Source organism: Dasypus novemcinctus, chromosome 1 (genome assembly GCF_030445035.2).
Source record: "Dasypus novemcinctus isolate mDasNov1 chromosome 1, mDasNov1.1.hap2, whole genome shotgun sequence".
Lineage (NCBI taxonomy): Eukaryota > Metazoa > Chordata > Mammalia > Cingulata > Dasypodidae > Dasypus > Dasypus novemcinctus.
In genome coordinates this window covers 122996190-123014112 of record NC_080673.1, presented here as the reverse complement: position 1 = coordinate 123014112, position 17923 = coordinate 122996190, and the positions used below count along the sequence as shown (strand labels likewise).

Below are 17923 nucleotides of genomic sequence, written 5' to 3'. Positions count from 1 at the left end.
AAGAACCAAATTGCTCTTTAGGTAACACATACATGCATACTTTTGAGTACCAATCTTATTAAATAAAATACTATAAAATACCAGCCCAAAGGATCCAATCTGGAATTAAATTCAAGTCTCAGGCTGCCATATTTAGATATCAGTGCTTCACATTTGATTGGCAACGGTGGGGGAAAGAAACTGAGCTTGGAATTGCTTTATCCCACTAGCCAAGTACTTCCTCAGAAGTCTGGTTAGGAAGAATTACACAACACTTAAGAAATATCCAACCAGCACTGGCCAAAACAGAAGTTGAAAAACTAAACTGTAAGAGACCCAGAGTTAAAGGGCGTTGTGTATGTATTTATACATGTATGTGCATAAGTAGAGATTTAATGCATAATCCTGACTTCCCAGCTTTCACTGGAAGATTAGATGCTGTGGATTTTCACCCCTGTGGGTGTCAAGTTCTTTTGGGAAGAAGGGAACCGCTCCACAGCTTCAGTTCTCAGTAAACATGAGCCTGAGAAGGCAGCGGATTGGGGAATGAGGAGTTCTTGACAATCCTGAGATAAGTTGCTCCTCTCCATCTGTGTACTTTGCCACTCACAAAACCCTTGTCAGAGGGTGCTCGGGAGGCCAGAGACTATTAAGTTATTACTCAGATTCCTAGGGACAGAGCCCCCGGCCCCAAGAACAGACTCCCAATTTCTGGCAGCCTGTGTGGACAATGGAAGCATTCAAAAGCTGCTAGGAAGGGATTCAGAAGGCAAACAATAAGGAGAAGGCCGACTCCAGATCTTGGACTGGCAGGGACAGGGTGTTCGGAGACTGCGAGAGGACACAACCTGAGCTAATCCTTCTTCTCAAGATGCCAGAAGTTATTTGCATCAGAATGGGGAGAGAGAGTGTGTGAGTGTGTGTGTGAGTGTGTGTGTGTGCGTGTGTGTGTGTGTGTGGAGTTCAGTCTTAGTCATGTCCGGCACTCCACAAGCATCTGTTCCAGTCCCAGCAAACGGAGTGGGGGGGGCGGGTCTCAGAACAAAGGTGCACGTGCCTCAGCGGGAGGCCACCAGGGTGGAGTGGGAGGAAAGACAACATCCAATACAAGGCAGAGCCAGCAGGTGAAAGGAGCAGTGGGGCAAATCCACAAGTAAGGAGGAAAAAAGCTTCTGCTTTTTGTACTATCCCATCCACAAACCAGTGCTGACAGAGTATTAAGAAGGACCAAAAAAATATATATTTTTTTGCCACCAATGAGAAGAAAGCCATTACTGAGAATCACTCTAGGCAAGGATATTTGTTACCACCAGTCCTCGCTGCCCTTCCCCTGGCTTTGGGAGGACACTGTTCTAACAGCAAAACATCCAAGCATGATGGACTCTAAACATTAAGACAAATGACATGCACCACCCCCTTAGCAGGTGAGAAGTCACACGTAGGAACCACGGTAAAATAACTTCATGCTAAACATTTATAAGGCAAAGGGCAAAGTACATTTCTTTCCTCTTCAAATTGCTAGTTCTCTACGAATATAATTCAAGTGCAATATTCACAAATGGGTTGTCCTTGGTGGGGAGTAAAGAAAGGTCTGCTCTTGCCTTGAGAAAATGCCCTCAAACTCAATCTGCACTCCTTGTATCTAGAGCTTTTTAACAGGAAGTACTAACCCACAAAAGGGACACAGTTCACCCAGGATTACCTTTCAATGAATCAGCACCCGAAGGCAAGTATTTGTACTTTTTAATTTATTACCGTGAAGTGGACAAGGACTTGATAAAGTCCTAGCGCTGGTGCTTAACAGTTGTGAAAGCCTCACTGATTCTCCTCACCCCCAACTTCAGTATGTTTCTCATCTGGACGATTATTTCCAATTTTACTCACCCCTTCCAAAATTCTAATTATATCAAAACTACCCATTTTCTTTTATAGTAAAGTTCTTCTTAGATCATTATTATTAGAGCAATGGCAAAAGACTTTTGTACTGTTTTTTGGAAATGTGTCGCTCACAGGATTCCACCGAGAGGTACAAAATATCAACACTTAGAGAATGCCCTTCTACCATGCACCAGAAGAAAATATCGCAAGTAGCAAGGGAATGCAAACTGAGGCTAATTGGGGGTGTAGATTATTAAATTTAAAAATCAGTGATAAGAAAATGGTATGGCAAAGTTTTTCTGTCTTTGCTAAGCAGCTCTTCTTCCACGAGACCCCATGTGCTGCATTCCACAGTCCTTTACTGCAATTCCCCTTCAAGGGCCCTCTCCTGAGAAATCCCAGCTCCACAGTATGGAAGGTTCTGAGAATTTCAGCAGCTCCCATTTATGTAATGTGTTAACTGCCTACAAATGCCTTTCTGAATTCTACAACCACTCTGGGAGAGAGCCTCATCCATTTTGGACTGCATAAGAAGATGAGGTTCAGAAACGCTCTTGTAACTTGCTTGCAGTTACAGGTCTAATAAAGGGCAGACAGGGCAGGGTCTCAAACTTAGGTCTTCAGATTCCAGGTACAAAATTTAATACGCTACATTATGTTATGCTGCAAATGATCTTCCTGGAACTTCTGTTTAACAATAAAATTCAAGGCCTCTCAGTCTGTCCTAAATTGTAAGTTATTAAATTATTTATGTTTTGCATTTTCTGCATAAATCCGTGCTCCAAAGACTTATTAGCAGCATTAATTACTCTTACTAAAAAGCAATACTGTCAACAACATTTAAGCTACTGAGCGTTGCTATCAAAGTATCATCTCCTCTAGGCATAGAGACTTCAGTGATTCTAATATGCACCTTTTTTATACTTTGAAAACTGGGATGATGCATTTAAACAACCGATGTGATAAGAAAACATGTCATTAATTAAGTGGCAGTCTTTATTTTAGCAGTATATGAAATAATGGAGCATCTTACAATTGATGGCATCTTAGATTTAGATTCAATGAAATACTTAATATTTGCTTATATGTACTTTACAGATTTTCAGTGGAAGTTTTAATGAGACAAATGACCAAAAGAAAGATAGCAGATATTATTCATCATCCATTTCTGGACCATCTCTCTCAAGTCATCAGGCTAACACATTCTCAGGAGGATCAACTGCCTTATGTAATAGATGCACCTGATAAACAAGGGGAAAGATATGAATGATACAGAATGTACTGCTTATGAAGCCTATTTTTAAATGTCTAAGGAGATAAACATAGCAGCTTGTTTACTCTCAAGTATCTATCCTCTCATTATCTAGATCACTCAAAGCTGTTCAGTATTACTAAGATTTGAGGTCTAGTTCTTTGGTTCTAACTGCTTCAGTTCTGGAATCAAGAGGTGAAGGTTCAGAAGATTAAATAATGGTTTGGTTATTGTTTAAACAAAAAACAAATTCAATATCCAAGTACTGGACATGAGAATCCAGAGAATTATCTAACCCTATTAACACTATTAACTCTAGAAATCATTTACTAACAATTTCCCTAGGGAAGAATGGTTAAGCCTGATACTCCTCTAACGCACAGCTTCCTTTTTTTGTTTTTTGTTTTTTTTAATCTCTATGTAGTCCTGATGCCTCCTCATATGCAGCAAACCTTTTTTCTGTTCCCACAATTAATGTTTTCTGTCTCAGGGGTCCTGTAAGCTCAATTTACTACTTTCTAGGCTTTTCAAAATCCTCTCAAACCAGCTTCTCCACTGTCTGCCATCCTTCCATAGCACACATTTTGCACAGCTCAATATACCTATCTATGAGGACCTGCTGTCCAAAAATCTTGTTCAGGAAACACTGATTCTTCTCCTAAATTAGAATGTGTGACAGCAGAAAGTTAGATACTGTCATTAGTTTATTCTTAAGTCAGACTTCAATGTGGTTACTTTCTTTGGAAGATGAGAGATTTGTATGAGACACCTGAAAAAGCAGCTAATTTATTTAAATCACCACCAATGAAGAGGCAGGTTAATCTCCTCACAAGCAATTCTCACCTTACAAACTTTCATTTGTAAGCCAGTTCCTTGCAACTCAGAAAAGATTCCTTGGTGCCACCGGCTCTTAATTTATCAGGGAGAACATAAACCCCACACCCCACCCTGAGAAAAACATATCAAGAATTCTGCTTAGACCCCAGATTAATAAACCCTTATGCCAGACTATAGAATCTAGATCTCAGGTCTCTACTATACACACTTCAAAGGAGAATGGGGTGGTGCTGAAGGGAAACTTGGTCTACAAGGCTGGTTCCTTAGAAGTCAAAGAATACTTATATTTTCAGGCACCACAAATCAAACAGAGTTGAAGAGAATAAAAGAATAACTGTTCTATTTGGGATAGAGATACTAAAATAGGCACTTCCCCCTAAATGGAAACAGCGCAACTTTTCATGGGCACTCTGGCCTGAGGAGGAGATACAGAGAGAAAATGGAAACCAGATTTTTTTTTAAATGAGCCAGGCTATATGTAATTAGCATATAAATTACAGGTTTTTCTGGAAAACCACCCAACAGGAAGTAAAGATATACCCAACCCAGGTATACAAGATAAATGCTCTTTCTTAAAATTAATTTGGTAGCTGAAAAGATGGTTGACAGACAAGTTATCTTACGAGGCAACTAATTCGGACACAAAGATATATCATGTTCTTCTAAGGACCCTGAAAAAGTTCAGCCTGTCATTGATCCAGCAGCAAGGAAGCAAGCTCTGGGTGATTTAAGGGGTGAATGGATTTGAAAGGCATGTCTAATGGTTTCAAACCAACTAAAGCAGCAGATGAAAAGCTGCCTTTTTCTAAACAGCAGACTGTGTTTGAATTAGCGACTGCTTTTGCACAATGTTATTTATGATGAAGCAGGTGCACCAGGATAAGGTGGTTTCAGGTGACAATTCAAATTGGAAAAGAGGCTGAGGAAAAGATGGGTGTGGGAACTAAATTAAAAGCCATCCCTCAACATCTGGTATAGGCACTTTGTAAATCTCTACCAGAATGTCAAGTCAGCACTTCCTTTACACACAAAATAATGGGATAGAAAAGGTAGGAATCAGGGAAGAAGTCTGTGTTTTTCCCCCCCCAATCTCTATTTCATCAAAGTGCTTCAGTGAAATATTTAATAAATCCAATGCCTTTATGTTGTGATGACTTTATTTTAGCTCCATTCAAATGCCAGGCACATAACCCAATTTTTTAAAAAAGTAGATGTAGGCCTCCATATCACAGTTGAACTTTGAAAGCATATTTGTTTAGTGGGGAGAGGTTTGATTATATATCCTGGAAATACCAGTCCCTAATTCTCATCTAGAGTCCAAAAGAACTTTGTACTTTCATGGGATGCATATTCCAAGAAACATTGTTTCTTTATTCAATATGTTTCCAGAGATCTGCATCAGGAGTTTCCTTTTGGCACTGTTAGGTCTTAGACTACAAGGAGTGAATGCATGATCATAGAGTATACGGATTTGATTCAGGAAAGGTAAAAGTCAAGTTTCTAACACTAACTAAAACATGACTTATTTTGTGTCCGGAAATGTCTAGAAGATCACTTGCTTATATTTCTTTCCTCAGCCAGGGGAACTCCTAAAAGCAAAGATTTCTAACAGCATCTCTGGAAACTGTAGAAATGCTACACCTCTGCTAAATCCCCTTGAAGAAAGACTATTGTGTTGAGATTGCAAACAATAGAGAGACAACTCAGAATCAACTCAATTCTTCGGCAATGAACAGAAAGTGAGTAACTTGAAGATAAGTACATTCTTTGGAGCTGAGTTCCAAATGCTTACTCTACTTCATTGTCAAGGAAAAAAGTCAGAGTATTTTTTGAGAATGGATGATCTTTTTTTTCCTCCATGGCAAGAAAGAAATAGTGATAATATTCCCTGATGTAAATTACAGGCTTCCATACAAAAAACGAATTTTCGTTTTGCTTTGATTGGTCCAAGATGCCACTTTAAAAATTCTTTACTAATTTCTATTTTATGGAAGGGGATTCTGACTCAAATAGTTACTATCTTTGGTTTCCCTAGAAGGAAAACAAAGCTAGAATTTTCATCTTTTGTCTTGGGGGAATTTTGTTAGCAGTACTTTTAGGACACAAAGGGATTTTGGTACATGACAACTCTACATAGTCCTGGAGAATCATTTAAAACGTCTGTGAGATAAATCTTTACTGTGTGGAAACTGAACACAGAATATATTGACATCCTTTATGCATTAAACATTTTTATCATCTACAACTTCCATGCAGTTCCTGAGTTTAACAGTAGGTGGCTCCTCAATCCTTGTCTTTCAAAATGTTAGTGCTTTCCAGCAGTAATGAGGGCATTTTTAGGACTGTGGGTTGTCCTGAGTGATATTGCAGGGTCAGATGCTGGGCTTTGTATATCCTGCCATAACCCGCTGAATGTACTGGGGGAGAGTGTGAACTACAGGGCAAACTATTATCCTTGTGGTGCAGCAGTGCTCTAAAATGAGTTCACGGAGTGTGATGAGTGTGCCACAATGATGGGGGAGGTTGTTGGAGTGGGAGGAGTGTGGTGGTGGGGAGGGAAATACAGGAACCTCTTACGTTTTTTAATGTAACATTTTTGTGTGATGTATATATCTTCAAAAAAATACAATTTACAAAATGATGGGGTGGGGGTGGGAAGTGGGTTATATGGGAACTTCTTATGTTTTTTGTTTATGTTTTTTAATGTAGCATTCTTTGTGACCTATTAACTTTAATTTAAAAAGTGTAAAAAAAAAAAGCAAAAGAGGGCAACTGGAGTTCTGGAAAAAAATATTGAGAAACTGGTGTTTATAACCTTGGCATATGACTGAACTCAGAAAGGTGGCCTAGCTCATGATTTACAGGCAAAGACTAAACTCATAAAGTCAGTCTTATTTCCTTAGATTTCAGTACTCATCTATAATGAGAATTAATTACCTCGCTTTCTCACAGGATAAAACTGATCTTCTGGATAATCAAAATCATGATTATCTAAGTTAGCACTGCCCAACAGAGCTTACTGGGATACTGGAAATGTTCCTCTTCAGCACTGCCCAATGTAGTACCCACTAGTCGTATGTGATTACTGCTCACTTAAAATGTGGCTAGTGCACTGAAAACTAAATTTTTTATTTTGCTTAATAAAGTCAAATTTAAACTTAAATAGCCCCATGTGGCCAGTGGCTACCATTTTCTACAACACAGATATAAGTAGTCAAATCAGTGCTTATATATGATGGATCTCAAGCTAAATTATAGAATATTATATGGGGAACAGTCACTTACCAAAAGGTTTTGTTTTATTTTTCTAAACCCAGTTCATCCCAGCAGGAAAAAGATCTAATATTTTGTGAAGACATTTACTAATAGAGTAGAACTTTCTCTTCACATTATAGTATGGAATATATTTACTAGGATAATTTTATTTTTTGGCTATAAGTTCTTTAAAGCCTACCCTTACGCCCATCCCTGTCTTGCTTCTCTTTTAGATAAATAGAAAGACTGTTAGTATATAAAATGTTTTCCTTTCTTATAAGGCTAATTTGTACTTTCTTTGTGGTAAATAATTTTCATAAAGTAGAATAAAATTTGGACCAACTGAATGATTTCTAGATATAGATATACCTTGAGATGAAATATTAATATTTAGAACTTTGAAAAAAGTGACTGGTCAGAAGAGAAATTAAAAACTTAGATAGTAACACTAACTTAATAGGCCAAAAAGAAATTCGGATTCAATCATCTTGATAATTATTTTTTAATTCTCACACTTTAGGAGAAGACCAAAAGCAAAAGCAAGTTCATTAAATTGCTACCAACATTTCATCAATAAAAAGAAACATCACCCTCCTGTCTTCACTTCCATGTACCCAGGAAGCAGATGAACATCTAATTGCAGGTCACTTCACCACTCCCCAACTTCTAAAAGGGCACAGCACCAGATGCATGCAGTGATATGCTACAGCAAAATAAATCAGTTATCACAGAGCCAAGAGACTCATAAATTGCATCGGTCAGTCCCTGTGTCCATTTTACAGACACTGCAGGTACAGAGGAGGGAATAGCAGTGACTTCTTAGGGCTCTAGTTCAGCCAGAATGTCTCAGGGCAGAACTCTGCCTTCAGCACAAGGCTACAACATCTGTGATCTGTGATTTTAGGATAATTAAGATCTAACTTTTGTAGATTTAATTAGAAGGGCAAAAAAGGATGACTATAGTTCTGGGAAAGTGAACAGGGTAGGGAATCAACACATGAATTCAACCACAACAACAAAAATCCCATAAATTTTAGTTAAGCAGCATTTTCAGCAGTACAACTTACCTCTCTAAAACCTCACCAAATGTAATAAAGGCTTTTCCACTATTTGTGGCATCAGAATTAAGATTCTCAATCCCAGCATCAGTGACTTCTGATTCTTCTCCCAAGCAAGGAAGAAAAAATACCCTCCTTTGCCCCCTTCTCCATTGTAAGGGGATGCCCATCCAAATGCTCCTTCAAAATCCAATTCCAGGAGGCCTTTCCAGATTGTTAAAGTTGATCCTGTAGCTTCCTGTACCATAATATCTACCTTAGCTAGCACCACTTCCCCAGTTTCTCCCTTTCAAATTTCTTCCCATCTCTTCCCTTCCTAGATATGCCTTATTCAGTTGGTTTTATTTGGGCTATTGTACTCTTATTTGCTAACAGTTAATTTTAAATGGTAAGAAAGCAAACAGATGCAACCATCAAATCAATCACTCCTTTTCTGAACTGAAATCTTAAGCACTTAGTTCAAGGGCCTAGGAAAACTAGATATTAATAAAAATCAACCTGCACAAAATAGTGAAATTTTAGTACTAATATAATAAATATGTATCATTAGTTATGATACATAATGAAGATTTAGAAATATTTAGTAATATATACTGAAGAATACATTGTGTTTAGATGGTAAGCTAGAAATAAAAGACAATGAATGTAAATGCTTCTGGGTAATTCTCTATTCCAAAAGATCCCCAGGTATCAGGTGTGGCAGTATCAGATAAAATGCCTAGTGAAGCATATAAAATGGAACAAGACTGAAAAGACACCATGGGAGAAATGAATTCTAAGAATTTAACACTCCATTAGACAACTGGAAAGTACAAGGCCAGTATGCTTAGTAGCCAGAAATGTTGCCACCTCTAAGAAAACAAAGGATTGACTGATGCGCAGTGGAAGAATGCCAACAAGAAACTTGCTAATCAGTGGCTGTTCTCATCTTTGCTAGAGAATTTGTGAAAAAAAAACAAACAAAATATAGCACTGTCTGCAAACTCTGATTTCTGTCAAGAATGCCCTTGGTCTTCATTGGCTCAACCAGCACACCCCCTCAAAAAACAAAATACTCATTAATTAGAGGGTCGAAAGAGTTGCCTTTTTTTTTTGTCTGTAATGAAAATCTCAGAGAAAGTTTTTTTTATTTTTTGGAAAGCAACGTCACATTTACCTAAACCTCACTGGACCAGTAATTTTTCTCCCAGTTCTCCAGTCAGGCATATATTTTGGTTCATTGTAAACTTTGTCTTTTAGCATAGAGTTATCACCATGGTCCAACTATATTTTAAATAAAGGCACAACCATCACATGCCAAGATCTAACTACTATTTTCAAAAGGAAAGAAAAATTATTCACCCCACCTGAATCTGACTGTACCAGACCTCACCAAGAGTGCAAAATCCCGATCCCTGGATTCTTCCCCTTTGTGCACCCAGTTCAGGGACCTTTCCTCAAGCAGCAGAGACTCGTGGGTCATGTAGGGCTAAATATAGATCCACGCACACCAGCAGTTCCTGACCATCACGTGGTGTTGCTGACGAAGAGCTCCTTGGAGACAGACGCGTAGGACCCAAACACACACACAAACCTTGTGTGCATATTCATCTATACATACTGTACCCGCCGAGTTCATCTGCACATCTGCACGTCTATGTTCAGGAGAGCAAGTCCCCCCACCCAGCCACCCACGCCCCGAACATCTCCTCCTGCCATTTACAGCACTTGTGCCATTCTCTGCACTGACAGAGGCTTCTGAGCTGCCGTTGCTTTCGCGGGAAATGCCCGGGTTTGATTGGGGTAAAGTGGGAAACAATATTAAGTGGTACACAGAAACACACACACACACCACCGCCCACACACCTGCCTACCCCCACCCCCTTTTCTCCCTCACACAGCATGGGATCTGTTCCCACGGTTTCTCTAGTAGAGGAGCCTTCCTCACACTCTCGAGGCTTCCTGGTACCCCAGCTCGTTATTCTCGCCCGGACAGCTGACCTGAAGCGACTCACCTGAGCAAGAGTAAAACCTGCCAAGAGCAGGGCGACTCGGTGTCTCCCAAGTTCGCCAGCGACCGGGAGGGATGAATGAACACCACCTCTTTAAGGGCGAGTCTATGACTTTTGATCCCTTGGCCTTTCCAAAGAGTCCAACCACAGTACATGGCACCGGCACCAAAAATAAGCACCTGGAGCCCCTCACATTCAAACCCACACGCGAAACCTAGCCAAGAAGAAGAAAACAACCGAGCTGCGTACAGGAAGGAAAACGGGAATGAAAAAGAGATGAATGCGACCAGAACTCAGACGAATCCTCAAAAGCTGCACCGGGATCGCCAAACAGGACTACCTGCGGCAGCCGCGAGAGAGAAGCAAAGCAAAATCCAAGCCTTTCCCCGCCCGGGTCCGAGCAGCTCGACCTCGCACCTGTTGGGACCGGGACCGACCCCGGGGTGGCCCTAGGGGCCGGCGGCGGCCGGGCAGGGGGCTCCCCGGGTCCTGAGCTTCAGCGCGACGCTCTGCAGGCGAGAGCCCTCCGCCTCTCCGGGGCACACCTGCCTGCCGGGAGGCAGCAGTTTGAGAACCCGGCAGGCTCGCTCCCGCCGGGGCTCTGGCCCCCAGGGGCGCGGAATCCCGCCGCCAGGGAGGACGCAGCGCGCAACCCAGACCGAGCTCCCGCGGTGGGACCCGGGCCTCTCCCGGAGAACAGCCCAGCCAGGGAACAACCTACCCGCGAGGGAACCCCAAGTCCTCAGCCTCCGGACGTTTGCCGCGCGCCCACTAATGCGACCAAAGGACAGCGAGCGAGAACGCGCGGGAAGTCGGATTAAAAAGAATTCCTCCAACCACTCGGGTTCCTTGTTTATACTGAAACTACGGCACCAGCCGCGGCGCACACCCCTCGGCTCCGAGCGCCCGCCTCCCGCCGCCAGCCCCGCCCCGCGCCCGCAGCTGCCGACCAGTCCCGGGCGCCGCTCCCCGCCCACCCCGCCGCCGCCCCCGCAGCCCTGGGACCCGGCCTCGGGTCCCGGGCGGCCCGGGGCTCCCGCAGCGCAGTCGCCTCCGTCCCCTCCCACTCTGGGGGCGCGCGGAGCCCGCGCCGCGCTGTTTACCCACGCTGGTTTGGCTCGCCTCATCGGCGCGTCTTTCTTCCTGAGTGCACCTGCCCGCGGCTGTTTGTGCAGTCGCGCGTGTGCGTGTCTGTATTCATTTACCTGTGTACTACCTGTAAATACCGGCCCGACTCGTTATGCAGTATCTGTTAACATCATTATGAGCTAAAGGTTACTGTCCAGGTAACTTTCAGAAGGGGCCTGAGAGGAACCACCGAACATTTGTTCAGGAAACATAGAGCGCCTCGCGGCCAGGCGTTTGTGGTAGGTGCCGGGGACGCATTGATGGCGAAAGCAGGCTGGTCCCTGCCATTATGAAGCTAGTGGGGGGGCCAGGCGTTAAGCAAATAAGTGCACAAACAATTAAAATCATGGCCGGCTGTGGTGAGGTCCACAAAGGAAGAGTACTTGTGCTGTGAAATTTGATTCTGGAGGCGAAGCAGGGAGTCTAGCCCTCGGTAAAGGCTGTGTTGTCGTGGTAACCACATACTCAACGGATATTTGATAACTATTTTAGAATAAAGGTAAAAACCGCAATACTCCATCTTGTAGAAATAAAGGAGGCTGGAGGGAAGAAATGATGGGAACAAAAAAGGGGAGAAGAAGACCCATGAAAAAAGAAAAGCTGACATGATGAGGAAACTCTTTTGGCAGCTCTGTGATCCTGAGTAAAGTAGTTTTTCTGAGCTTCATTCTTTCCATATGTAAAACTGCACTATTCATACCTGTCCTATAGGGCTATAATTAGAATTAGTGAGATGGAGGAACCCTTTTAGTCCTTGCCACATGGTCGCTTCCCTCCTTCCTAGATGTCATCTTGAGCTTTTTCTTGGCTGATTCTTCCCTTCATTTCTTTCATTTGTTCCTCCTCTCACTTCTCTTCCTCTTTATCATACTCCCCTCTTTCCTTACATAAATGGGTCTTTTCCGACTCAGCAATTCACTTCTGAGCCTTTGACATAAGAGAGCTTCCCTGCAGTTGAATCCAAGGGATCCAGGGGCAGGAGAGCCCGACAGGAGCCAGCCCTTCAGAGTAAAGCAAGAGGTTTGGGCAGCCCAGCCCAACTATTGTGGTTGTGGTGATGGGTGGTTTTACTAGGCTCAGTTTTCCATCCTGGTTCAGTAACAAGCTGTAGAACTCTGGGCAAGTAACAAACTCTTGAGGTTCCTGTTGCAATAAAATAAAAGGCCTGGACCAAATCGGGATTTCCTAATGGGAATATCTGGCATATCCTTTGTAACTTCTGGATATGCTCACCAGCCTGGAAGATTTTGCCCAGATTTACTTTCTGAGGTGTTTTTTTGTTTTGTTTTGTTTTACTTCCAAAACAAAAGATGTCTATTTTAGTTTTTCAAAATAGAAAATGAATAAAATCATAATATTGATTCAATGCTTTTCCAAACCACACTCCTCCTCCCCCTTTCTGATGGCTCTCTCAGGGACACTCCTAACTTCCTACATGAGAAGTAATACAAGAGGGGACAGCTCTGGAGCCAGGTGGCCTGAACCTTCATCCTGCATCTGTCATTTAGCCAGCTACCAAACCTTAGAGAAGGAACTAAAGGATCCTGAGCCAAGTTTACACGTGTGGAAAATAGCAATCATTGTTAATGGAAGTAACTTCTTCAGAGGATGTTGTGAAGATTAAAAGAGATAATACATAAAAAGGGTTTAAATGAATGAATGAATGAATGAGTGAGTGAATGAATGCCTAGCACATAGTAAGCAATAAATAATAGCTGTTATTATGTCCCCATTACTATCATGAAAGAATGTCCTTTCTCTTGTCTACTTTTCATAGTTTCTTCCTGGTCTTTTGACTCCACTGGCTCAACTTCTAACCCTGTGTACATTGGTAAGCTCAGTGGTGGCATTTAAATTGATGCAAATAAAGCCATGTTAAGTAGTACCTCACCCAAGTAATAATAGCCACCTGTTTTGAGACTCTGCTCCATGCCAGACTCTGTGCTAAGGATTATTTTTCTCTTTCCTTCTGGACCTCAGGTGCACAAAATTAGAACAATCACCATGACTGATCTATATCCAACCCTCTTTCTTTTGTTTTAATCCTTTCCACGTCTTGTGTAAAATCCTAGTTTTCACCAACCCAAAGGCACTTATACTCACACACTGTATGTGGTGTTAGTCTTTCAATCCACCCTTCCATGAACAATGATGGTATTGTTTTGTGTGTGTACAATGTGAGAATATTTACCTAAATGTTATTGCACAATTCATCTTGTTCTGTTTCTCACTGCTTTTTCTCCAACTTACACTTCTGATCATCTGCCCGTGTTGACATCTGTTGAAGTTGTGCATTCTTTTTATCCACTGGAGAGTTTTTCACCATATTTATGTTAAGTCCTTTACTTACATTATCCTCAGCAAAGCCCTGAAACATAGATACTATTATCTCCATTTCTGAGATGAAAGAATGAGGCTTAGGAAGGTAAACACTGTCATTTGTCAAGGCCACACAGATAGAGAAGCCATGAATTAAACTCATATCCCTCTGATTCCAATGTTCCCATCTTCTTATTTTGTAAAATGAATTTACTTACTGTTAAAATTTGTGAAATGTTTGGAAAAAAATTTCTCCATCAATTTATTTTTTTAAAAAAGATTTATTTATTTATTTATTTATTTATTTATTTATTCCCCCCAGGTTGTCTGCTCTCTCTTCTCTCTGTCCATTTGCTGTGTGTTCTTCTGTGTCCACTTGTATTCTTGTCGGCGGCACTGGGAATCTGTGTCTCTCTTTTTTTGTGTCATTTTGCTGAGTCAGCTCTCCATGTGTGCGGGGCCCCATTCCTGGGCAGGCTGCACTTTCTTTCACGCTGGGCAGCTCTCCTTACAGGGCGCACTCCTTGCGCATGGGGCTCCCCTACGCGGGGACACCCCTGTATGGTATGGCACTCCTTGCACACATCAGCACTTCGCGTGGGCCAGCTTCACCACACAGGTCAGGAGGCCCTGGGTTTGATCCTTGGACCTCCCATGTGGTAGGTGGATGCTTATCCATTGAGCCAAATCAATTTAATTTTATGTGTTCAAGGTATTGCTAGTAAAAACTGAATATGTATATTTGAACTAAACTTGAGGCTTGCTGCTTCATTGCGAAGTATTGCTTATTGTCTCGTAGAAAACAGTTTAATGTCATGATTTGTGATTTATGACTTCTTGAAAACACTTGAATTTTAAATAAAAACCTCAGAAAGCTGAGATTTAAAGCAGTTGTCCTCAAATATTTCAAGAATTTTCATGTGAATGAGGAATGAGGATCAGAGCACTGAAGATAGGACAAAGAGGGAAAGGCACATGGGAACATATTACAGCTTCAATGCAAGAAAACCATTAAAACTTTCCAAAGTGAAATGGGCAACCTTTTTCAGCATTGAATTCCTTCTCTCTGAATCTTAAAGACCCTTCGGAAATGGTTAAGTGATTCTCAAAAACACTTTCACATTTTCTCTTTTATTTATTTTCTCAATGTCACTCTGAAATATAGAGATGAACAGTCCAAGGACACAGAATCTGAGTTCCAGTTTATAAATGGGGAAAAAACTAAGTCATAGGTCACATTATGTATCACCAGTCAATCTTGATCACAGCCTTGGCCTTCTCACTTTCAAACCCAAGGAAGACAAACACACTTTTGATAAACATGATATACACCACCTCTCTTGTATGTTAACAAAAGATTATGAGAATTGAATGAAGCAAAACCATGAAGAATGATGAGAGATGGTTTTGAGAAAATCATTGAACAGTTCCTGACCAGGGTGTGTTACTATGCTTTTGTAGCTGTTTAATTGGTCTTGTAGTATTTCTGAACTAGTCACAGCTTTGCTAGAACACAAATGCAATTATTTGTTTACTTTAGTATAATTTGAATAGGTAAGCAATAAAAAATTACAGTACCTAGATACCAAACTATTTATTTTATATTAAAGGAAAAGAAGTAATGTGTTTTTCACAAATTTAAAGGAAAAAAAAAGAAAAACTTCCTGTCTGCTCTTTTGATTTAATAGAGGAAAAGGAACTACTGCAGTCGTCTGGCAAAATCAAGACAAAAATATTGGGGAGCCACAGGAATCATACTCTGGCCTCTCTGTACCCAAGTTCCTTTTCTTGAGATCCTCTTTTCTTGGACTCTCTCGCCCATGAAGGTTGTGATGATAACACAAGTTACTGTGACAAGGTCTTGGATAGCCCTGTCAGACCAGTCCAGCTCCAGACTTACAGAAAATCCCTTTTTGTTCCCCTTGCTTTTTAGTATGTTTTTTATTGATTTCTCTTTCCTCATTATCTGAGAGCCTAGCATGAAAGGGGGAAGGAGCCTGCTTGGCATACTTTGGTTCCTCTTCCAGCTTCTAACCTGTGTAAAAGGAATTCTGTCTACAGGGCAACCTAGTTTACCAGGGGGCCACGGTGGGATTTCCTAGTAATAAAGAGTGTATGTGTTGGCCTTAGCTTCAGTATATACATTTCTCTAAAACCTGATGGGAAGGATGACCATGGCAGGAAAGAAGAATTTAGATATTCAAGACCCTGAATGCCTGTCCAATGCCATCGACCACTTCATAACTATAAAATGAACCCTCCTACTTAGAAGGAATTTTTGTGATGCAACAAATGATGGGGTTAGTCTTGGAAGAGTCATCTCAATAATAATTGCCAACATTTGTTATAGTTTACAATGTTCTTTCACATCCATTAACCCATTTAGGGAGAATATCAGGTCTGTGTGGGTCATTCAACTCTGACCGTGGTCATTACAGAAGACATATATTTTCCTTATCTGGTATCACTAAAAATATTATAGATAGCATCTATTTAAACTTGCTACAAAGATACTCCTAAATGGAAGGGAATTCACTAGAAAAGATAACTTCAGGAAGTCTCTTCCCCATATCCATGTAATTCTTTGTCACTGTCACTTTATTTCCTAGACCCTAAAGTTGTACAAAAGAATGTCACAACTGCATGGGAAATTACACAGCTGAAATAGTAGGTTTTCAAACACCCCTAAGAGGATTACAAATTACTATATCTTTATTTATAGACAAAAACTTTTGAGAGGCAAATTTATTATTTTTCATTCATGAGCATTTATTTCACTTATTTGCCAATTCTTATTTACCCTTATAAAATAATTATTTGCAGTATACTCATGAAGGAGGTGGATACTGAAAAATAATATGACATTACCTGGTCAGAAGGTCATCAGACAGTCTCATCACCTTCAGTGATTATGTAATGCGTAATAACTGACAAGGAAATCTTTAATGACCTTAAACATGCATCATTTTGATTAGATATGTTTCTGTTTGTGTCGAAATTCAACTCTGTTTAACATATGAGTATAGTTGGATAAATGTCCTTCACTCTATAGAATCTTTATAGTGAATAGTAAATAAATACATATTTCTAATTTCTCTCTCTAGCAGCTTTTGCCTGATTTCTTCAGAATGAGTCAAGCTTTTAATGAATTAAGCAAAAGTTTTTCTATTTCATATTTTTTGTAGCTTTTAATGTGAAGTCTGATAATTCTGCTAGATGATCTCCCCTTTTGTCAATCTGCTAAAAACAAAGAGGGTAGTTTTGACTAATTATCAATTTATGTCCTGGAAGGGAGAAGGAAGAAAATGAAAAAAGAATAATAAAATTTTAGAGTGGGAAGAAATATTAATGATCATCTCTTTTAGTCTTTCCCTACTCCTATGCCCCCAACCAAGGTATTTTTGAGATGAGGAAATTGAGTCCCAGAGAGATTAAACAATGTCTTCAAGATCATACAAGATAATAGCAAATCTACCCTAGTCAGGAACCTAACAATAAGCCCAGTACTCTAAACACTGCATGATCTTACTTCATAACTATTCCCGCAGAGGTGAAATCCATGGAGCAACTTGGTATTATGTAAGTACCATTTATTTCAATTATTGATAAAAGGATGAAAGTGAATTCTCTAGTTGTTGCTAATACTTTTTGTTAGAATTCTCTAGATGTTACTAATAACATTTATTATCTATTTAATAGTAAGCATTATAAAATAGTAAACTCTTTGATTACTTTATCATTAAAGTTTCCATGGTCTAGAATATTAATCAGACTTCAAAAAGTATATTTAAGAAATTATGTTGATCAAAGAAAAGCTTCTCTGATAAGCATTTACTATAGTCATTATGAAAGCATATACCTAAGATTTTTTCTCTTTTATCTAATAAAATATGTGATTTTCAAAAGAATATATCATCTTTTGAAGATATTAAGGCATTTCCCCAGGGCACTGTTGTGACTTGTGGATGATCTGTGCAATTTAAACTTGTAAGATGTCCAAATACTCATCTTGACACATGAATAATCATTATTTCAGTAGTAAAAACAACATTTATGTATAATGTCTAAATATATTGTAATGAAAAACCATATTGTTTTGTTTCTGCATAAAACCAAAAAACACAGGTCATATGATTTACATGTATTTCACTGAAGAATTAGAGAAAATGGCTACCTCTGGGAAGGGGTGGAGGTAAAGCAAACAGGACTTTGTCTATACTGTTTGA

The 17923-nt window shown here is 40.3% G+C and overlaps 1 protein-coding gene across 6 annotated transcripts in view; it reads right to left on the bottom strand.

Moving 5' to 3' along the window:
• Positions 1-17923, bottom strand: part of RASGEF1B (RasGEF domain family member 1B) — a 595268-nt gene that overhangs the window by 26789 nt on the left and 550556 nt on the right. The window contains exon 1 of one of the 6 annotated variants that reach the window (XM_071215855.1): positions 10972-11135. The exons of 4 other annotated variants lie outside the window; for them this stretch is intronic. The gene's annotated coding sequence lies outside the window, so the exon portion shown is untranslated. Of the gene's footprint in view, positions 1-10253; positions 10906-10971; positions 11136-17923 lie in introns of those variants that run through there. One more of the 6 variants, XM_004470826.5, reaches the window with a different exon arrangement.